Source organism: Hoplias malabaricus, chromosome 2 (genome assembly GCF_029633855.1).
Source record: "Hoplias malabaricus isolate fHopMal1 chromosome 2, fHopMal1.hap1, whole genome shotgun sequence".
In the NCBI taxonomy this organism is placed as follows: domain Eukaryota; kingdom Metazoa; phylum Chordata; class Actinopteri; order Characiformes; family Erythrinidae; genus Hoplias; species Hoplias malabaricus.
Genome location: NC_089801.1, coordinates 63,081,790 through 63,105,754, shown reverse-complemented (window position 1 = coordinate 63,105,754; position 23,965 = coordinate 63,081,790). Strand labels below are relative to the sequence as shown.

Below are 23,965 nucleotides of genomic sequence, written 5' to 3'. Positions count from 1 at the left end.
ACGATGAGAGATAAACCTCCAGCTACCACTGCAATCAATGCACAGAGAACTACCAAACCAGACCCTGTGGGCAGATAAACACTGCGGTTTAAAGAGATTAGCTTTAAGGAATGTCCTTTAATGATTTCTAAACTATTTAATACCTTTTACACCGACAGACACTGCAGCTGCTGTCTGAGCTCCGTACTCATTCTGAGCCACACAGTAGTAGGATCCACTCTGTAGAGCACTGTAACTGTGTCCAGATCCTACAGGTGAGGTTTCACCTTCTTTAAACCAGGTGTAGTTCTGCACAGGTGGATTAGCATCAGAGTCAAAGTCAGAGTCACTGAACTGTCCTCCACTGTTTCACCAGAGGGACAGATGGACACTGAGACACTCTTTGGACCGTCTGGAGGTAGAGAGACACATTGTGTTTTACAGGGATGAAAATGTCAGGACTAATGACAAGTGGCTAATATAAGTTTAATAACTATCACATTAACTGTTGTCAGTTTGGAATTATTCATTAAAAAAGAAAAACAGAGCTATAATATAAAATCATCTAAAGCTAATTGGGACCAGTATAAAATAAAGTTTTGTGAGATGTTCTTCTTCTGGTTGTTTTTCAAACAGGTTTAATCAAATCAAATCAAATCAAATTTATTTATATAGCGCTTTTCACAACTGATGTTGTCACAAAGCAGCTTCACAGAATTCCAGTAAGACAAAGATTTGACATGAAATGTAAAAACAAATGTAAAACCCTCAAGTGAGCAAGCCAGGGGTGACAGTGGCAAGGAAAAACTCCCCCAGCTGAGGAAGAAACCTTGGGAGGAACCAAGGCTCACAAGGGGTGACCCATCCTCCTCTGGTCAATCTACTGGTGATGATAGTTAGTAGTCCATGAGAACTTCAGTGTAGGGACAGCTTCAAGGCACTTGGTGGTTGCAGGAGCGTGGGCAGCTGGTCTGAAGCGTGGAGGAGGATCTCGACAGTCATCCATCAGTGTCCAGACAGACAGGTGGGCAGTTGTTTACTCGGAAAGATGTAAAGGGATGGAGTTAGTTTTGAACTGTTTTGTGTTTGTAAAGTAGAAAATATGAGAATTTCCAGAGTGTGGCTAATGACTCCGGCAGATCTGACTATGACAGCTTTAACTGAAAGGAGAGAACCAGGAGGACACACAGACACGGGAGCATCCTGAAACACTGGCATCCCTCCGCTCCACCGTCAACAAACCTGAGTGATCGCGAGAAGCGGCGGGACGACAGCACCAGCGTCTCAGTTTACTATAATTCCCTGTGTCCATGGACCCCCCGGATCTGCCGCCTTTATCTATGGGGGAGCATTAGCTACCAAAAGATAAACTAAACAAATGAGTTTTTAGCCTAGATTTGAAGATTGCGACTGTGTCTGAGTCCCGAACATTTTCTGGAAGATCATTCCAGAGTCTGGGGGCTTTATAAGAAAAGGCTCTTCCCCCAGCTGAGGCCTTCTGAATTCTGGGAACAATTAAAAATCCAGTATTCTGTGATCTGAGTGAACGTGGAGGCTCATAATAGGAAATTGTATCTTGAAGATATTCAGGAGCAAGCCCATGTAGAGCTTTATATGTTAATAACAAAATTTTGTAGTCAATGCGGAATTTAACAGGCAGCCAATGAAGTGATGATAAAACTGGGCTGATATGTTCAAATTTTCTAGTTTTAGTGAGGACCCTAGCTGCAGCATTTTGAACTAGTTGAAGTTTTCTTAAATTGCTGCTGGTGCATCCTGACAGTAGTGCGTTACAGTAGTCAAGCCTTGAAGTAATAAAGGCATGTACTAATGTTTCTGCGTCCTGAGGAGATAAGGCATTTCTAATCTTAGCGATATTGCGAAGATGTAAAAAAGCTGTCCTAGTGATACTACCTGTGTGTTGATCAAATGATAAATCCGGGTCAATTATGACACCAAGATTTTTTGCTGCTGAACCAGGTTTAACTGGAAAATCAGCGAGATTTAAAATTAAATCTGATAATTTATTTCTTGCCACTTTTGGACCCAAAAGCAGGACCTCTGTTTTGTTGCTGTTTAGAAGGAGGAAGTTACGCAACATCCAGCCTTTCACGTCTTTTACACAGTCCTCTATTTTCTTTAATCTGTGTTTGTTATCGGGCTTGGCTGAAATATACAATTGTGTGTCGTCTGCGTAACGGTGAAAGTTAATGTCATGGTTTCTTATAACTGTGCCTAATGGTAACATGTATAATGTAACTAATAATGGTCCTAAAATAGAGCCTTGTGGAATTCCAAATCTTACTTTAGAATAATTTGAATTTAGATTGTTTACTTTTACGAATTGATAACGTTCCGTTAAGTAAGATTTGAACCATAATAGGGCTGTCCCTGTGATTCCAACCATGTTTTCTAACCTTTCTATGAGAATATTGTGGTCTATTGTATCGAAGGCTGCGCTTAGGTCAAGAAGCACCAACAGGGATACGTGGCCTTGATCAGAGGCAAGAAGAAGATCATTTGTTATCTTGACTAGAGCTGTCTCTGTACTATGATGTTGCCTGAATCCAGATTGGAATTTTTCATATATATGATTCTTATGTAGATATAAACTAAGTTGTTGGGCCACAGCTCTTTCTAAGATCTTGGACAGAAATGGCAAATTAGAAATAGGCCTGTAATTAGACAGTGTATTAGCATCAAGATTTGGTTTCTTGATCATAGGTTTAATAACTGCTAGTTTAAAAGCTTTGGGTACATGGCCCAGACTAAGGGATGAGTTTACTATAGTTAAAAGAGGATCAATAATAGCTGGTAGTACATCTTTGAGCAACTTTGTGGGAATTGCATCAAGTGTGCAAGTTGTACAGTTTGCGGAGGTGATAATCTTCTCTAGTTCCAATTGTGGGAGTGGGTAAAAGGTTTCAAGTCTTTCTTTTACAGTTATATTATGTTTTATATCATTCACATCGGGTGGCAGCCAGGATGGATTTGATCCTGTGGCTTGAGTTCGTTGTCTAATATTCTCAATTTTATTATTAAAAAAGTCCATAAAATCTTTACTGGTGAGAGTTGCTGGAATTAGTTGTTCAGAACCTGCTTGATTTTTTGTAATTCTAGAAAACACACTAAACAGTGCTCTCTGATTATTTTTATTATGGGAGATCAGCGAGGTGTTGTAGAAAACAATTTTATTACTTTGTGTTTGTTGACAAATATCCTTAAATGATGATTAGTTAAATTAGCATACTCATTGTGTGAAATCCTGTACCCTATATGCATGTATATGAATGACTAACCAGTATTTACATTATTAATTACTTACACATGTAGTTAAACATTTTTACTTGATTCTGCACTACTAACTCATATGATAATTACTCTTAAAGACATATTATAAGCTAACTTCACTATATGGCATGATAACTTGATATTGACACACAGTTTTAATTCTTAACGTCTAACCTTGAACGGATGTGCACTCCAGGATTGTAACACACTGACATCATAGTGTTGGGCATGGAGGCGCTGATCTGTAGCTTCTTCTTGTGGCCTTGAAGTGTATTTCTAACTCCCTAAATTTTAGTCTCTAGGGAAAAAGTGCTGGGAAGAGAGGCCCATTGTCAGCCTGGCCGGATAATGAATGTCTTCAAGGTCACAACAGGCACCTGAATATTGCACGTGAAGAGCTGAGTACTAACACGTGAAATTATGCATATTAATATACGCTAATCAGCCAGAAACGCCTTACTACCAGGCTATACGTCATCATGGGTATAACTTTCGGAGTCAGAGGATGGGAGGTCAGAATTTTCACTTGGGAGGGGTATCACACTGTTCTCAATGTGTTAATTCTCTTGGATCCAATACTTTGTAAAATAAATACTTTGATTTGCTTTGAACTTCACTCGACTGGTGTCTGCGACTCTCTCGTGACGGACACGCCTTCCCCGAAGAGGGAGAGTGTATTTTTGGACCTTTTTGTTATTTTCTCATGAGTTGGTAAATTTTGAAATACTTTGAGAACGGTCCAAGGCAACATTGTTTATCTTCAGAGGCCAGATATGCTGAGCGAGCTTTAGTGAGGGCATTTCTATACTCTATAAGGCTGTCCTTCCAGGCAGAATGGAACACTTCAAGCTTGGTTGATCGCCATTTCCGCTCTAGTTTTCGTAATGTTTGTTTTAAAGTACGGGTCTTATCATTATACCATGGTGCAAGCATTTTCTGTCTTATACTTTTATGTTTAAGTGGTGCTACCTTTTCTAAAGTAGATCGACAGGTATTTTCTAGGTAATCAGTTAGTACATCTAGGTCCATTGGGTCTGATGGAGTTGGAACTGGGGTCGATAGTTCTGGTAGGTTTTCTATAAATTGTAGGGCGGTAAATGGTTTTATTATACGCCTTGTAGAATAGCGAGGGTTCTTACATATATTATGGCTAAAATGTAGCTCATATGAAATTAAGTAATGATCAGAGATTGCTGAGGATTGCGGTAAGATATTAATTTTTTCAATGTTAAGACCTAGTGTCAGAACTAAGTCTAAAGTGTGGCTGCAGTAGTGTGTAGGCCCTGTTACATTTTGAGTAATACCAATAGAGTCTAAGATTGAGGTAAATGCCTTTTTTAGTGGGTCACTTTCCTTCTCAAAATGGATATTGAAATCTCCTACAATTATAACTTTATGATTGCACACCGCTAGGTTTGTAGCAAAATCACTGAATTCTTTCAGAAATTCTAAGTAAGGCCCTGGTGGTCTGTAAATGTTGCATAATAAAAATGCGTCCTTTTTTGTGACCGGATTTGTAATAATAGTGGAGAGAACCTCAAAAGAAGAGAAGGTGTCACATTGTTTAAGACTAATTTCTAGGGTATTTTGGTAAATTACACATACTCCACCTCCTTTGCCTGATATTCTTGGGCTATGTGCATAATTATAGCCTAGGGGGGTGGCTTCATTTAGTGCTAAATATTCATTTGGTCTAACCCACGTTTCCGTGAGACAGAAAACATTGAATTTATGATCACTTATAATATCATTTACGATGAGTGCTTTTGAGTTTAGTGATCTAATGTTGAGTAACCCAAATTTTAGTTTTAGTTCTGAGGTGTTGCTGCTAGGTGTTGTGTATGATTTAATATTGATTAGGTTGCTGAAACAGGCTGATTTTGTTTTTCTACTTTTACATTTAGTTCGGGGGAAAGACACAGTCTCAATACAGTTGAACCTGGGTGACACCTCAAGATAGTTCGCAGACGGTCGGTTTAGCCTGTCTGTCTGCGGCCTGGTCCCGGCTCTGGATTGTCAGCAGCTATCTACACTACTCTGCTGACTAACTAAAAGACTATGTGCTATGCTGCAAGAAAGTAAGGCAGCACCCTCCCGCGTGGGGTGGATACCATCCCTACCTATAAGACCAGGCTTGCCCTCAAAACGTAACCAATTGTTTAGACTGTGTTCATCATTTTCAGATTTAAAGCTCCTTCCTGCAGATATTTCAGTGAACTCTGGAGAATTTCTGTAACTGTGTCTTTCACTCATAGATTTATTATTGTTTAAAGAGAAATTACTGCTACAGTTCAGCACCAACCCTCAGTTTCTTTATTTTCTGAGACTGAGTCTGTACTTACATCTGACATTCAGAGTGACCTCAGGAGAGTTCAGACCCTTTACAGCACAGTGATATCTGCCCTTATCCTCCCTGCTGACCGACTGCAGCTGGAGCTGCTCAGTTCTGGAGGATAAACCATGTCCATTTTTGTACCAGGTGAATGTTGGACTGTCAGTCAGACTGCAGGAGGTTTTACATGTGAGAGTGACTCTATCTCCCTCTGTCACTGTCTCAGGAACCTCCACCTGCAGATCTGTAAAAAAGAGAAAGATAATTACAGTGCTGTCCTCACATTAACTGAATAAATGCTCCTCCAGGACTAAGCAGTGTTTTTCTCAGGTTTGGTGTGAAGGACTGATGTAGTTCTCTTACAGAACTGCTGGAGGAATCCTGTTCACCAGTGAATGAAGTACAGTGTCTTATTACTGCTGATGGATCTTACCTGTGACAGAGAGATCAACTTCATCTGCACCTTGATACCTTCCTCCAGTCTGATCTGTTATAAATCTGAAGTAGTATTTACTCTGGTCCTTTTTTGTCACATCTCTCAGTCTGAGGGTGCAGTTGTGTTGTTTATCTCCAGTGAACTGAACCCTGTCTCTGTACTCTGGGTCATTTAACAGATCAGGAGGCTCTACACCATTTACAGACAGGTCTTTGGTCCAGAAAGCTCTTTGGACTGAGTGACCCCTTGGATATGTGCAAGTGCAGCCCATGGTTACTGTAGACCCCTTTAGAGCACAGATAGACATAGGTCTGTAATACACACTCCACATGTCCTGAGGAACAACTCCTGCAACACACACAATACAGAAATGTGTACATTATTACACTGAGGGTCTCAGTCTGAGAAAGTGCTCCATAAACACTGTGCTTTAACTGAGACTCTTCATTTTGATGAATATTTGAGCTCAGGTAAAATCATAAAGTAAATATATGGAGAATAAACACTGGAAAGTTGTGAGAACAGAGTCTGAACACAGTGGAGAAATACAGCCTTTGTTCAGAGTGTTTCTCACTTCCAGTGTTACAGTGTTTCTCACTTCCAGTTCAGCACATATTAGTAGTTCATTTTTATTGCAGTGTGATGAACTAACTCACATTTTGTTTTATATTATTTTATCTGGTGACAGAGAGATCAAATGAATCTCCACAGAGTGAATCTGATGAAGAGTGACTCACCAGAGATGAAGAGCAGAAACAGCAGAGAAACAGTGAGAGACTTTCTGAGTGAAACCATCAGTGAAACCTGGATGATCAGAAATGACACATTACTTTTTCAAGGCTCAGCAACATCTCTAAATCTGCAGAACCATGTTCATAGTGCAGACACAGAGCTCTGAGTTAAACACTGTTACTGCACTGAACATTAGATGTGTGTTACATAGCAGTGTTTCTACAGTTATAGAGAGAACACTTTGTGGATCCTGAAGGAAACTGCAGCGTTGCAGTAGCAGACATATTCCACATGAACAGACATAAACTAGTCTAAATAGAGGGGGTTATAGTTCTCATATCACTGCTACATTTCCTCTGTTATATACATGCACTTCACTAACAGTGCGTCTCAGTAGATGCTTTAGAGTAGAAAGGATCACAAGGGACCAATAGTCAACCTACATTTCTGAACCTAAAGACAACACAAATATTAGAGTCACTTCACTTCTCTTTCCATTAACAATGAGTTAATGACCCTTTACTGATTCCAAAAGCACTGAGTCTTTTCCTACCTTCATTAAGGGTCGTTCATCTCTTCAACACAAAGAACAAATGCAGACAATTATAGGGTTAAACTATATGTGTGTAAAGTGTTGCTGAATTATTTTCACACATACACCTTTTCTTCCTGTTTTTAATGTGTTGACTCCTCCTTAATGACATTTAAACTAGACATGAACTAGACTCTCTTTCTCATTAAAATTGTAAATTAGGAAACATTGAAGATTGAAAGAACTGTTTGTAGAATGATGAACATCTTGTATTTAATAAGTAATTTTACTCTTCTTCCCTCGTCTGTCGGCTGAGAGATTGAGTAACTGATGAACAGCTCTGTCTTCTCTCATTCGAACTTCCTTTACCTTGGACACTCAGGCCTCAGTGGTGAGTGTGGTCAGTGTGGTAGAGATGTCATCTACTGTTGGCTTATACTGCTATCTAGAGGAATTTAGAGAGATCAACTCCCACTGCACCATAAGATCCATCACTGACTGAGATCTGGAGCTCTAGTAACTCATCTGCCTCTTTATCCATCTTTCTCTTCTGCTCAGATTTCACTTTAAACATTGTCCTCAACATGTTTGATTTCATATGACGATAACTGGTGTTAAGGTGATGGTGTAACAGCTGAGACAGAAAGCAGATAAACCTGAGATACAGCTGGAAACTCTGAGTGGAATCATCTCACACCATCAGATATGAGGAAAACACACACACACTGTTGTTTGTTCTGGGATCACTTTCTCTGGTCTGAGAATGTAGGAGCAGTGTGTGTGTGTGTGTGTTTAATTTTCTAGTTAGTCAGCATAGTGAACATTAGAGATCAATTCTTCCCTTCAAGTAAAGTCAAAGGAGACGAGATCTAATCACCAACAATGGCTTTATTTAAACAGTACCTTGTGGACACTGAGAAGAAGAATCAGACATTGTGGGCGTCCTTAGAAGGTCGTGGCCTAAATAAAGCTGTGTTTGGACAGCATTCACTCATTGAACCTCTCCAGCAGCTGCTACACAAAGTCATGGATCAGTCAGCGAGAGTTCCCAACATCACCACTCAGCTCCACAGACTCTCCACGCTGATAGAAACTCTGTGTGGTTAGGCTCACGGTGGAGACTTGTGTGCTTACATCAGTTTGTGTCTGTTAGGTGTAGACCCTTTTATATTATAAGGGAATTAACAGCAGTGCTCATTTTCAGAGTATATATTTCACAAAGACACTCTGTGTAGTGTACGGTGTGATTATAGTGAACTGCAGATCACACCCTGATGGACAGTTTAATGTCGTTAAGAGATTTTCAATCCGGGGAATCTCACTCAGTTTTCCTTAAATTCTACCAACATATGAACTTTACAACAAGAGGAACATACGCACTGGACCTGGTTTACACAAATACACCCAGCGTTTACAGGAGGAAGCCCCGCCCCCACCTCGGATACTGATTACATTTCTGTATCCCAGCACATAGACCTCTCACCAGACACCACACACCAGTCAGAAAGCGGGCAAGAACATGGCCAGCAAGAGCCACCTTTGCTCTTCAGGACTGTTTTAAGTGCAGAATCAACACAGACAAAATTAAGGAGATGATTGTTGAATTCAGAAGAACAGGGTGTGATCTCTCTCCACTGAAGATCAGCTCCACTGTGGAGATCCTCAGGATCTTTCTCCTGGAAGAGGATCTCACCTGAACACCAGCTCCATCACCAAGAAAGCCCTGCAGTGCTTCTACTTCCTGTGAGGGCAAGGGTGAGGGAAGCACATGTGCCACCTCCCATCTTCACTGTGTGCTACAGAGGGAATATTGAAAGCATCCTGAACAGCTGCATCACTGTCTGCTTTTGGTAAGTGCACCTCCACAAATCACAGCTGAGAAGATCATTTGTGTGTCTCTCTGTCTCCTCCATCACTGATATTTACACCACACACTGCATCCACAGAGCAATCAGCATCGTGGGTAATCACACAACCCCCTCACACACTCTTCACTCATACCATCTGGAAAATATACTCCCCCAAGCCTCCAGACTCCCTAACATTCATTGACTGAACTAAACACACACACACACATACTGCACTTTATTTCATTATTTCCCCTACTGTGTGTAGCGTAGTGTTTTTATTGTAATACCTACCCTATCCAGTAAGTGGTAGTGGTGGCAGTACTGAGTTTTAGTCTCAGTTTTCAAGCCATAAGGGGTAAGCACATGGTAGCTTGCTAAGTTAGAGAAAGCTGTGGCTTCATTCCTCAGTGGACCTTTGTTTGAGGAACTGTTCTCTTTTTATTTTGACACAAGTTAATTGTTTTCATTATTTTTCTGTATTAATTAAGGTTCATGATTTTCTTTGTATCTCTTTGTTTAGTTACTTTTCTTTGCATCCTGCTGCACAAGAGATCTCTTACTGGAGATGATCCCAACCCTGCAGCCATCCATCCCAGATACCTCTTTCCAATCATGTACAATATCTTAAAATCAGATCAGATTCAGGCCAAGCTCAGCAATTCAACTCACTGGACACAATGTTACAAAGGACAGTCTATGCCACCCACTGTGCTGGTTAGAGCTCATTGCAGAGTATGAGAAATATCACTGAACCCTCAAAGGCAATGTTCAGTGTAAACCATTGACTTTAGTGACAAAGTCCTTTATAGTGAGCTCTTTTAGACAACATTCGGCATCTGTTGCAGTAAAAGAGTGATAAACTCTGCCAGAGTGCGTAGTTCCACAGCCACACTTTAGATTCCCGGCACCTTGCTGCTGATGGCATCCACTCCATCAGGACAAAGTTCTCTATTGGTTTATCGTTATTATAACTGTTCTTTGTCTGGCACTGTTCCATCTTTGCACTTGTGTGTGTGTGTGTGTGTTTAATAAGTTTAAGATAACCAGCATAGAGAACATTAGAGACCATTGTGAGATCTGGAAAAATGTAAAGTCAAAGTAGGCGAGATCTAAACACCAGCAATGGCTTTATTTAAACAGTACCTTTCATATGATGCAGTTCAGCAAACAAAACACCAGCTAATAAAAACTTAAAAATGAATAAAGAATAAAAGCAAAATGACAACTAAACACAAAGGTTGCATATAATAAAAGATCTAAGTGAAATAAACTGAAGCACTAGAAATTAGATATTTGTGTAAAAATAATATATATATTATGACAAAAATCATGGGTTCAAAGGACATCAGGTAAGATTTGGCATTTTTCTTCCACGGTATGGAAGCAAATTTGTCTTACCAGACTTTGAATAAATATTTTATGACAAAAGACCATGGGGTCAATGGACATTGTGTAATATTTTGTATTTTTCCTACAGGGCCCCCTACAGCTGCAGTGTGTTATTTAATTTCACAGCACTGTCCTGAAACCATGTCATATCCTTACTTTCACTATTTACCTATTTATTCACTGTTTAGCTCACAACAACAAAATATATCAGTAAAATAATTAATAAAAATGACAATTATGACAATTTTCATGAATCCAAAGCAGTCTTACAAAAATAGTACAAAGAACAAAGATCTCCAAAAGACAGAAGAGAAAGTACAGAACAGCACAGAACAGTGGTGAGAATAGGGATCCAGGCAGTGAGCAGCATCAGACGATGGGGTTAAAACAGACTTGTTACATTTACACTCACTGTAACAGTCACAGGGCAATGGAGAGGGGTTCGCTTTGTTGATATTACCAGCTACTCACTACTAGCCACACTCCATTGTTCAATATTACCTTGGGCTAACAGCAGTGTTACAGACTGCTAAATGGACACAGACTCCCTCGATGTTAGTGGCTGCTAACTGCAGATTTCCCCTTGGGCATAAAATGTGGTTTAAAACTTTTTGCAGTCCTCATAAGAGGTATCCACTCTGGTTACAAAAGTTGCATAATGCAGTTTCTACAGTGCTGATGCCACAGTAGCAGTAACAAAGGTTCTGTTCTCTCCCTATTACAGGTCAGTGGGTGATGTTGAAGCTGTTATTTGAAGTTAGAAATGCTACCTTGTGAAATAAAATATACAGAGATAACAGATGATGTATCAGATGATTCTGAAGATGTATCAGACCACATTAAACAGTGATTCCTAAAGGTTAGAAACAGGACAAAACACCAGGCTGACTAAGACTTCCTTCAGTTTGTTCTTGGTGAGTTGGTGATGATCTGAAACTGATGTTGTGTTAAACTGACCGTTGATGTCCATTAAGAAAATAATCCTCCCAAACACTGCTCCCTGTTTGTAACGCTTTTCTGTGTTGGTCGTTGCTGGCTCCTCCTACCAATGCATTATGGGTTCTGTGGAGATTGTTGAATGCCATTATTTTTTAGAAATCTGAAAGAAACACACCACACACACACACACACACACACACACACACACACACAATTTGATACAAGAACAAAGAAAACACACACGTTCCAGTAAAAGCTCCATAGAAGAGGAAGCAGAAGCTGTTCAGATGGTGGTGAAGGAGACTCCACAGTGGAGACTGCTGTGTCTTAAAGAGCTACTAAACAGTCCTCAGTAGAAGAGGATTGACTCACTGCTAGATTCTCGTAGTCTGGAAAGCAGGACTGAGGATCCAGAGCTGTGTACGGATCATCAGAAGAACTGGAATGGACAGTCTGTTTGAGGGAGAGACAGAATGAAGCAGAGGAGGAGACATGAAGACGTTTGAGGTGTGTAGGAGTTCTTCATGAATCTGAATGAAGTGTGTTTCTGACTCTTACTGCAGCTCCGCTACACATATCAGAGGACCTAGGAATGGGGTCAGGAGCTGTAAATGTGTTGTCCTCAGCCTTTGGGTCATAGTTCTGGAAAGAGGAGTGTTAGAGAAAATAAGCAGTTTGAGCAGAATGACTCTTGGATTTTGGCACTGGATTCAAGAGATAACTCTTTACTGACATACAAGTACATTGTAGTGGAGTATGGACCAGATCAAGAAATGAAAAGTTTAAGACTCTCCACTCTGATAAGGATTTTCAGAACAGAACCCCACATTCCACAGAATGTGTGTGTGCTGAAAGACACTGCACCCCCCACACACACACACAAACTCACGCACACACATATGTCTTCAACCCAAGGACTAAGCAGAACACACTCCAGTGACCCCAGGATGAATGAATCACCACCTCCAACCCAGATGACTACTCCCCTCTTCTTCAGGAATGCAAAGAAAAGGAGAACCCAGTTTATGACGCTTTTAAGCTGAGGAGATCAAACAAAGTTTTGGAGACCAGGATTAAAGAACCCCAGTTTATGGCCACTGGCGCCTAGATAGCAATGATTATCTTCTGCAAAGTCAACAGGTGACCCCAGAATTGGCCTTGTGGTGAACTCTCGCAACCCTGGTTCAAACCAGGCAAACAGCATGGACCAACAGTGCCTCCAAGTGGACATTTGCGAAATCACGTTTCGCCCTGCCGCCCTCTAAATACATAACGGACGCGTCGGGGCGCCGCTGTTATAAACATGTTTTATGCAATATGTATTAATGTTACTCTCTGTTATTCTCAGGTGAATGTCTACTAACTAATGAAATGATGTGTATTACTGTTTCAATCATGAAGGAAAATTTCTGTCTCTGTTTAGGAAAACGAATTAGTTTCTAACATCTAGAATAGTTGGTAATGTACTCAAGATATATACATACATATATATTTGATAAACATAATCCAGTACACTCATTATGCTATACCCAAGTATGTATGAAAGTATACTTTATCCTGTATTTTATCTTATCCAGTATTTTGCAGTAGCCAAAAATGTGACTTCTCTCTCTCTCTCTCTGAAACGTGAAGAAAGTCACATGAGCCTCAGACCCAGGATCCAATCAGAGAAAGGAGACCTCCCAAATGGGCGTGACTGCGCCACATCTGAAAAGGAGTCGCCCAGCTCTAAGCAGCTCTCTTCGCACTTCGCTTCTTCTCTCTTCGCTTGCTACGCTTCTTTGCGACACTCTTCTTTCAGTCCAGTCCAGTCATGAAATTTCCTCAGTACTAAATATCCACAGTCAACTGTCAGTGGTATTTTAACAAATTGGAAGCAACTGGGAACAACAGCAACTCAACCACGATGCGGTAGGCCACGTAAAAGGACAGAGAAGTGACAGCGGACAGTAGGGAAATAATGCACAGAGGTCGCAAACTTTCTGCAGAGTCAATCACTACAGACCTCCAAACGTCATGTGGTCGTCATATTAGCTCAGGAACATTGTGGTGAGAGCTTCATAGAATGGCTTTTCATGGCCTAGCAACTGAATCCAATCCTTACATCACCAGGTGCAATGTGAAGCGTTGGATGCATTGGCGTAAAGCAGATGGCTGGACTTTAGAGCAGTTGAGACATGTTTTCTGGAGTGAGGAATCACATGTCTCAGTCTGGGGATCTCATGGATAAGTCTGGGTTTGGCAGTTGTCAGAACTTTGGGATAAATTAGAGGTGGGTCTGTGAGCCAGGCCTCGTCCAGCATTATTGTCTCAGTTCACTAATGCACTTATTGAGGAATGGTCAAATATTCCCATATACACTGCTGAACCTTGTGGAAAGCCTTCCCAGAAGAGCCGAAGCTGTTATAGCTGCAGAGGGTGGGCCAACGTCATATTAAGCCCTATGGATTAACAATGGGATGTCATTCAAGTTCATATGCGTTCAAAGGCAGACAAGCGAATAATTTTGGCAATAAATTATATATGCCCTTCTTGAATTTAATTATCAAGACTTTGCTAATATAGTAAAAAATAAAAGAGAGATATTTCTACAGGCAAGGAACAAGTTTTAATATTGTCTGGCTGTGATCAGGCCCTCAGATGGCAGTGAAATAAAAACAGACACGATACTGGTGGAAGTGGAAAACTGTCCTGTGGTCCAAAAAGTCAAAATTTGAAATTCAATCTGGAGACTACGGACGTTGCCCTCTTTCCATGTTTTACATTAACACTACCATCCACCGGCTAAAGTTAGCAGGTGCTGGCATTCGTCCTTATTCTTCAGCAACTCTCAAAAACCTGATTCTAACAGTGTCCCCAACAAAGCTTGGGTTCAACTGACACAAAGTGTAACTCTAGCCATTTCATCCACACAGCAACCCACAGCACTTATTACCAGATTTGATTTCTAACATGAAAAAGTGCGCTAATCCGGCCAAAGTTAGCAGCTTAAAACTCTGGCTCACTGCACAGTAACTCTCAAAAACTGATTATAACACTTTGGTCAACAAAACTTATCACTAACTAACACTGCAACACATGAAAGTTACAAAGCAAGTTACTTACAACTCCAACACCAACCCTACTCTAATGTGTAAATTAAGTCCAGTATTAGTACTTTTGTTCCTGTCTCTCTCTCTCATATAATGTCTGTACTGGGAATATCGAGCTATATTCTTCTTGTAGATAAGTAACCACCCATGATTAAAAAGTTGCTTAGTGCAGTAAACCAGCAGAGGACCCAGCATCCACAGAGGCTCTGTTCTCTCTATTAGAGCTTCATGGAACATCACAGTCATTTAGAAGGTATAATTGTAAGGTAGAAATACTACATAGTGTTCCTTTAAACAGCTCACCTGGTAGATATGATCATGATCTTCCACCACACACTTCTTTACACTTTTCTTATTCTTTTTGTTCTTCTTCCTCCTTTCAGAAAATGATTTATCAGCATGATTATTTAATGTAGAATTATTATTAGAAATGTGTAGCCCTTCAGACACAAATGCTTGACAGTTACACTAAAGGTTACTTGATTAAACTATAGAGATAACCAATGGACCAGTTAGGTTTGCTCAGGGAGCAAAATACATTAAAGAGATAAGACCAGAGATGTGGAAATTATGAAATGTATTTCATATTTGAAATATCCATCCATCCATCCATCGTCTGTAACCGCTTATCCAGTTCAGGGTCGCGGTGGGTCCAGAGCCTACCTGGAATCATTGGGCGCAAGGCGGCAATACACCCTGGAGGGGGCGTAGGTCCTTCACAGGGCAACACAGAAACACACATTCACACCTACCAACGTGTGTTTTTGTACTGTGGGCGGAAACCGGAGCACCCAGAGGAAACCCACACAGACACGGGGAGAACACAAAAGCAAATAAACAAAATACATAAAAATGTCCCCAAAACAAAAACAATACGTACTTGATCGAGATAAAAAAAAAAAACCCAAAGGTAAATACTGATTTTCCTTTCTGTTCAATGTTTATCAGTTGGTTACAGTTATTATTATTCAACACTAAACACCTGTTTTCTTTTACAGATATTTTATTTAGTGCTTGGGTAAGTATTAATGATTAAATACTATTTACAGATATTTTACCAACGAATGTGTCCTTCCTCTTCTCTTTTAGTTTCACTTAAATTTTAAAGTAAATGTAAGTATTAAGGTAAGTGTTGGTGCTGGGTATTATTTAGATTCAGTATATTTTTCTCCTTTTTAAAAATGCAATAGGTATGTGTTCACATTTACTTTTAGCCCAACCTCTCAGTTCAAATACCTCTCAGTTATCAATAACCTTAACAGTAAACACAAAGTGTATCAAAATCAACAATAAAATTACCCAAAATAATTTAATAAATCAGTAATGAATAAGAAAAATAAAGGCTTTTTTTCTACAGTTTCTTGGCTTCAAATAAAACAATTATTTTAATCCTCTTTGTGTTCAATGTGTCTTTTCAAAATATCCCTTTTTTCCCAAAATGTCCTTATTGACATCGAAGTAGTTTCACCCAATTGTAAATCTGTGGGAAAACAATAGTCAGAGAGAGAATGATCCGAGAGTATACTCAAAGTTAATTTGGTCCATTATGGGCTCTGTTGTTTTACACACTGTTTAAGGTTAAATTGGGCATGAAGTTTTCCCTCCACCTGCAGATTACCAGGACATATAGACTGGAAAGTGTGCCTGCTCACAGTAAGTGAAACTTTTCACCCATCATCTGCTCTGTAAACTCCCAGATTTACCAACAGTGGGCAGCTCTGTACTGATTAATTTACTGGATAGAAACGATGAAACTTAGTGTTTCTCTAATATTTTTTATATTATGAGCCAAGAATTTTCTGCTCAAATGTTCTCTCTCACTTCTTCTAACCCACAGAGACTTTTTGGACAGTGAAACAGCTGGGCTCGATGCCTACACTGTAAAAAATATCTGTACATTTTAGGGGGAAAATTGTAAAACCTTGACAGTAAATGGCTGTAAACTCTAAAAAGGTTGAAAACAGTGAAATACTGTAAATATTTGTATTAGCCAAAATACTAACTTTTACAAGTCTTTACTGTAAAAATACATTATTTCACTGTTAAACGCACAAACCATTAGGGGCAGTACAAGTGTACAAGTACTAAGAGGAGCTGAGACTTCCTGCTCCATATTGTGCTGTGATTTTCAGTGTTTTTTTGTTTTTCTCTGTCTTTGAGACTTTTTGACTTTGGGATGCATTATGGTGATTATTTTGTGTTTGTTGTGCATGTTGTGACAAGATGTGTGTTGGTCAGGAAAGTTCACCATCAGCCTGTGTTCGAGTGATGGATAAGATACTGCACTTTTTGCTCCTTTCCGCAATACCTCCTTTTAAGGGTTGAATATAGAATGTGGGTGCAGCAGGTAGTGTTGCAGTCACACAGCTCCAGGGGCCTGGAGGTTGTGGGTTTGTTTCCCGCTCCGGGTCACTGCATGGGTTTCCTCCAGGTGCTCCAGTTTCCTCACACAGTCCAAAAACACATTTTGGTAGGTGGATTGACGACTCAAAAGTGTCCGTAGGTGTGAGTGTGTGAGTGAATGTGTGTGTGTTGCCCTGTGAAGGACTGGCGCCCCCTCCAGGGTGTATTCCTGCCTTGCGCCCAATGATTCCAGGTAATTAGATAAGCGGTTACAGATAATGAATATAGAATGTGGTATGGCTATATCTAAGTATGGCTGCATATGCAGTTTGGCTATATCTCAGTCTCCGTTCTCTACTTTTTATTTTATCCAACGGAGAATTGGGTTACAAATGCTTTTATCATATCTCATTATGTGTTTTAATGTTATTTTAAATTCCATAGTTTTTATACATAAAGGAACATGGGAAAATAATATGTAAATGTAACACACACTCAAACAAATGCCCATTCTTACCACATCATTAAAACTGCAGCAATGATCACTGCAACTCCACAGACTCCAACTCCAACCCCCACATACAGGATCAGGGACTTTACACCTGAGAGACACATGAACAGAAACCAGGACAAATGTTTATACATTCTATGAAAAGTCACCAGACTGTCAGTAAATATCTAGGAATGAATACATTGCTTTAAATATCTTTTATACCGACTGGAACTGCAGCTGATTTTTTAGACCCAAGTTCATTCTGAGTGAAACAGTAGTACCATCCACTGCTTCTGGAGTTCAGTGTAAAGCTGTAACTGTGTCCAGATCCTACAGGTGAGGTTTCACCTTCTTTAAACCAGGTGTAGTTCTGCACAGGTGGATTAGCATCACTGCTGCAGGTCAGAGTCACTGAACTGTCCTCCACTGTTTCACCAGAGGGACGGATGGACACTGAGACACTCTTTGGAGGATCTACACATGAAAAAAAAAAAACAGCAGTGAGTGATCTGATCATCACAGGATATAAAGAAAGAATACACAAATGTACGAAGTTAAAATGCACTTACACAAAACATTGAGAATTAGAGCTTCAGAGTATCTCTCTCCATGCTCATTAAAGCACTTGCACTTGTATATGCCACTGTCCACAGAGCTGATCTCTTTCTTTGTGTAGGACTTTGATTTTGTTTCTAATACTATTCCTTTAAACCAGTGACATTCTGGAGGTGGATTAGCATCACTGCTGCAGCTCAGAGTCACTGAACTGTTCTCCACTGTTACACCAGAGGGACGGATGGACACTGAAGCAATCTTTGGGCCGTCTAGAGGTAGAACAATATAAAATAAAATATGGAATTAAATAGTTACACAGCAACTGTGAATTTCCTGAACAATAGTCCAAAATTCATTAAATCATTATCTATTAGACTTCTGGAACCATTTCATCCCATTTAGGTTCAGGGTGGGTCTGTATCCTACTCGGAATCGTTAGATGCATTGCAGGATCACACCCTGACCAGGATGCCAGTTCATCACAGGGCATTACACACTCACCCAGTCACTAACACTCAGTTTTACACAGTCAATCAACTTAAAAACATGTATTTTTAACACCCAGAGGAAACCCAGACAGACACAGGGAGAGCACACCAAACTCCTCATAGCCTATGACCCAACATTTTGTCTTTCATTCCTAGGTTTTTATTGTTTAAAATAGAAATTACTTCTACAGTTCAACACCAAACCTCAACTTTTCTGAGACTGAGAGAAATTAATCTGTACTTATGTAGCCTGGTTAAAAAATAAGACCATATGTAGTTCATATATGAAAATATGAAAGCTAGTTTACGTAAAATTAGTTACTGTCTCTTTAAGAATGGTCAGATTGGAATGTACAAGCTGAGCATATGCTCTTTGTCCGCAGGTTAGGTTTACTTTTAGCTCTTTGGCTGAATGAGCGTAGCTAGTCAATGGGGTGACGAAAGGGATGGGACTTGGAGGAAAAAAAAGGAGAAGAGACAGTGGAGTGGGTGAAGAGTGAAGAAGAGCAGGAAAAAAAGTTTGAAAGTGTTTCTTTAAAATTGATTTAAAAAAAAGTTAATACCCTTTCAGTTATTAATTGAACACTAATTTTATGCAGAGACACCACAGTGAACCACCTTTGCTGTGTGTATATGTTTTGCTCTGTGTAACATAGATCTGTTAGCTACATGCCACACTGGATATCAGAGGTCTGTTCACTCACAATTCGAGGAGGACATTGGTCAGACGGTTTTCTGGGCTGATGTGTCATTTCAGGGTTTTTTTGGTTTCGAAGGAAGACACTTTCTGCCTGTTGATTGTACGGGTCGTTCAAACAGAGGTGTGTGAGACAGCTGCTGTGTTGAACCTGGCTCTCAGTGAACGAGGTACCATTTGTTTTTTTATTTGGCCCAGAGTGAAGAAACCATTTTCTGTTTTAAGGGCCTCAGTGCACCAGAGCAATGACACAGGCCTGTTACGAGGGGTTTGTGTGTGTGTGTGTGGGCCCACATTTACGTTAACATGCTTAAAGATGAACATTTCCATGGATTTACATTGGTGTTGTTGCACTACTGAGTTATGTTAGGCATACCGAGTTGTGAATTTATGTTCATAATATTTAACTACGGAGTTTAAAATTGAATACTGAGTTTAACTCTTTTCAGACTATTGTGAATCTGAACTCTTCTAAACTATTAGTAAGTTGCTACCTGAAGTCAGAGCATTTATAAGTGTAGTGCTAAATCATAGCTCTGAGTTTCAATCATCATATCACTCGAGTTATAAGATTTGTATTTCTGTATTTGGACATCTGATTTGGTGCATTGATCTACATTCACGGTGTATTATAGTTCATTAGATGGTAACTGTAAAGCAATCTTAAGTGCATACTTTATAGATACTAGCTCTTTACAGGTGGTAACTTAATCTTCAGTATTTAAAAATATTATCTGAATTATAAATGTTTAATTATTTTTTATATTGAGCAAAGGGAAACAGTAATTCTATATTTTATTACAACTTTACATTAAATTCAGTTATATTGGTACATTTATAAGGGTTAAACAATTAGATAAATAAGAATACTCTATCATAACTGCTGTTCCTTTAGATTCAAGCATAGGCTTTACACGGGCAATACTGCAGTGAGGATATAAAATAAAGGATCAAATTGATCTCAGAGACCCTCGGCTTAGTAACTTTTAAAATAAATATGGGAAAGGGAAGCAAGGGTGTTACACTTACATCTGACATTCAGAGTGACCTCAGGAGAGTTCAGACCCTGTACAGCACAGTGATATCTGCCCTTATCCTCCCTGCTGACCGACTGCAGGTGGAGCTGCTCAGTTCTGGAGGATAAACCATGTCCATTTTTGTACCAGGTGAATGTTGGACTGTCAGTCAGACTGCAGGAGGTGTTACATGTGAGAGTGACTTTATCTCCCTCTGTCACACTCTCAGGAACCTCCACCTGGAGATCTGTAAACAAGAGAAATATATACACAGTGCTGTAAAATCTTTCATTTTGTTTGTAAATGATCTACAAGAAAGGACTGGCGGGGCGTACTCCAGGGTGTATTCCCGCCTTGCACCCAATGATTCCAGGTAGGCTCTGGACCCACCGCGACCCTGAACTGGATAAGGGTTACAGATAATGAATGAATGAATGATCTACAAGAGTCTGCTGTCACTTTAAGCTGGGGTTACACGACAACTTTTAGTCCAATTTTAACACTGATTTCCACTTGGGCCGGGTGTGTTCTAGTTGGCTCTAGTCTGCAGACTCTGTTGCAGTCGCAGGTGTCAGTCCGGGTGAAAGTTGGGTAGTGTGCGAGGGGCTCTGACTCCAAACTGCGTATCAGACATATCAAACGTTTGATTTTTCAACACTATTTTGGGGTGTGACATTATTCCAGTCTCCGTAAAAATCATCCAGAAATAAAGTTGTGTAGTGAGAGTAACCCAGTCTGTTTATAATCTGTCCCAACATTAAAAGTAGTGTAGTGTCTCCAGGGCTTTAGAGTCAAACTCACATTTTAAACAGAAACACAGAAATATTGCCTTCATTTTGTTGATATATGTAAATTACTCTGACACCCCATTTGTTTTGCCTCCCCACGTTATTGTTTACATCTGTATATGCATAGATTGTGCTGGGTTTTCCAGTTGCCATTGCAAAGGTAGACTGCTGATGTCTGAAAATGGGTGGAGAAAAACACAAGACTAAAAGAGAGGAAAAAAAATCTGTAAACAGACAAAATTCTCAGAAAATCCTTCACACGACTTTGTGCTCACAGGTATATGGTTTTATCCTCTAAAGATGAGTGTTTTGAGCCTCAGTTCACTGGAAAATCATCTGCGCCTGTTAGCGCCAGCTGACCAGGTATACACCAGTGTCAGTTATTACTGGCACTTTGACTAGCATCCACATCCAAAATGAAAGGTAAGGAAATATCAGCATTGTGTAGCCTTCCACATTACACATTACATTGTGTTTTGTTTTGTTTTAGCCGTATGTCTAATGACACAAGAGTGGACTTTAGCTTGAGCCTGGGGCAGAATTTGTGGTTTGTTTGATTTTATTTGTTGAGGGAATGTGTGCTTATTTTTTAATTAATTAACTATATGTGCCCTGTGAAGGATTGGTGCCCCCTCCAGGATGTATTCCTGCCTTGTGCCCAATGATTCCAGGTAGGCTCTGGACCCACCACGACCCTGAATTGGATAAGCGGTTACAGATAATGAATGAATGAATGAATTATATATGTATAGTTTTTGACACTGATGTGTGAAACTCTTCAAAGTCACCCAGAGCGGGTCTTGGCCACATACCCAGCAGGTCCAAAACTGGACCAAGACCCATGCAAAATGTATCACCCCCGATCAAGAAAGTGAAAATAAACTGCCTCCCACCATCAACAAACTAAACTGAGCACCCACTTTCACCAGTGCCACACGGATCTAAACACAGATTGTAGAACAATTACATTTTTGGCCAAATCATATTTTTGACTTTTTTTTTTCAGCAACATCCAAATATTTTGACATTACCCCTGATGAAGCCAGATGCTGCAGCACCCTGGTTGAGAAAGGTTTGTATTTCTAAACACACATCTCCTGCTCTATGCTACACAGACCTGAATTACCTGAATTGTAGTTGTTTGCTGGCCACATTTGACCAGAAAGTTTTTGTACTGAATGTATTCTTGTATATAAGTTTGCACAATTTAACATACCTGTAGACCCCTTAAGACCACAGATAGGTGTAGGGCTGTAATTTACACTCCTCTCAGTCTGTGTAGCAGCTCCTGTAACACAAAAGAGAAATGTGTAATTTATGATATGGCTCTTTGTTAGTAAAATGTTCTCCTGTAGAAATGTGAAATGAAATAAAAGAGCAGATAAAGTGAATGAATAGAAATTAAACTCAGATGGAAACCTGAGGCTATTTCCAAAAATACATCAATGAAGGGGTTTTATTATTATTATTATTTTTTTGTCCTTGTATGGAGGGGCACAAAACAAATGACAGCATTCATAGGCTTTTCAGCATGTGTCCCACCTATCAAGAAAGTGAAAATAAACCACCTCCCACCATTAAAATAAACTAAACACCCACTTTTACCAATGACACTGAGTGTAAAAACTGTGGACCTGCAATTATTTAGACCCAGCTGCAATGTCATTTTTGGCCACTGTTCAGGCCACGGTAATTGTCTACATAGTATTATTTATATCTAATGGGGAGTGGCAGCTGACTCACCAGAGATGAAGAGCAGACACAGCAGAGAAAGTGTGATATGCATTCTGAGTGACACCATCAGAGAACCCTGAATGAATATAAACATGCAAAACTTCATTTAGAGCCAAAAATAAATACACTATTTTGCCAAAAGTATTTGATTGACACATGAAATTGTCATGGTTTGTAAACAGGAGAGATGCTTGCGGGTTTTTAGCAGGGACAGTTTTACTTCAGAGACGTTAAGGTGCAAAGCACACCGTAAAGAGAGAGCAATCACAACAAAAAGAACAATCCAAAGAATAGTGAGGTACAGGCTGAGGTCAAAAACATAACGTATCAAACAATAGCAGTCCGGATCCAAAAACACAGAGTCAAGAGAAACGTAAGAAAGGGTCATACAAGGGTTAGCGTTCATAAACAAGGTTCGCTCAGTAAGTAACAAACCGTTAGCAATACTTTGCAAGTGGCAGATGCAAAAGCATGGGTTTATATAGTAACTGAATGATTATGTGAAATACAAAACAGTTGTAAGTTAAAACTCAGGTGACCCGGAGCGCACCAAAGAGTTCCCATTGGTTGAAGGAGTCATGTGACCATCCGTTGAACCGTAGGAACTGAAGTCCCCAGAGTAATTCACAGACTCAAGTGGTAATCCGGCATGAAGTGAGGGAGGAAGCGAGGTGTCCACAGAGACAGGTGTGACAGAACTAGTGTTCATGGCAATCAGCAGTCGGATTTAGATGCACAACATTATAAATAGTGTTGAAAAGTTAGGCCAAAGGGTATGAATAAGTTCTTCCATTTTGGGTCGTTTACAGTACTACTCATGGTGTTATTTCCAGACTGTAGACCTAGTGTTACATTAAATGTAGAAATTCTGGAAGTTATAATTGTTCGTGATTGTAATTATAATGTGGCAATGATAATTTCAGAAGGGAATTTACTTCCCCATTGCAGAACACTCCCTTTTGAAAGGCTTGATACACCCCTGCATTTGGCTGCCATTCTCACCTGTGTGTGTGTTTGTGTGTGTGTGTGTGTGATCCTTAGATGTCTAGACAGGCACAATATAAGTGTAAATGTAAAGAAAGACCTTTGAAGTCTTCAGGGCGATCTGGTCAAGAGAGAGCTCACAGAAATATTTATTTCACTGTTGTAAATGTTGTGTCCTACCTCCTTATTCTTTGAGAAATACTTTCAAATGCACATGTTGCTTTTGGTAGTGAATTTGTTGTCACTGTGTTGTTGTTTGGGAGTTATCAGCAACACATAGTGACTCATTACTAAT

The 23,965-nt window shown here is 39.8% G+C and overlaps 1 pseudogene; it reads right to left on the bottom strand.

The window, feature by feature from the left end:
• The window catches only part of LOC136677804 (sialoadhesin-like), an 86,108-nt pseudogene that overhangs the window by 227 nt on the left and 61,916 nt on the right, over positions 1-23,965 (bottom strand).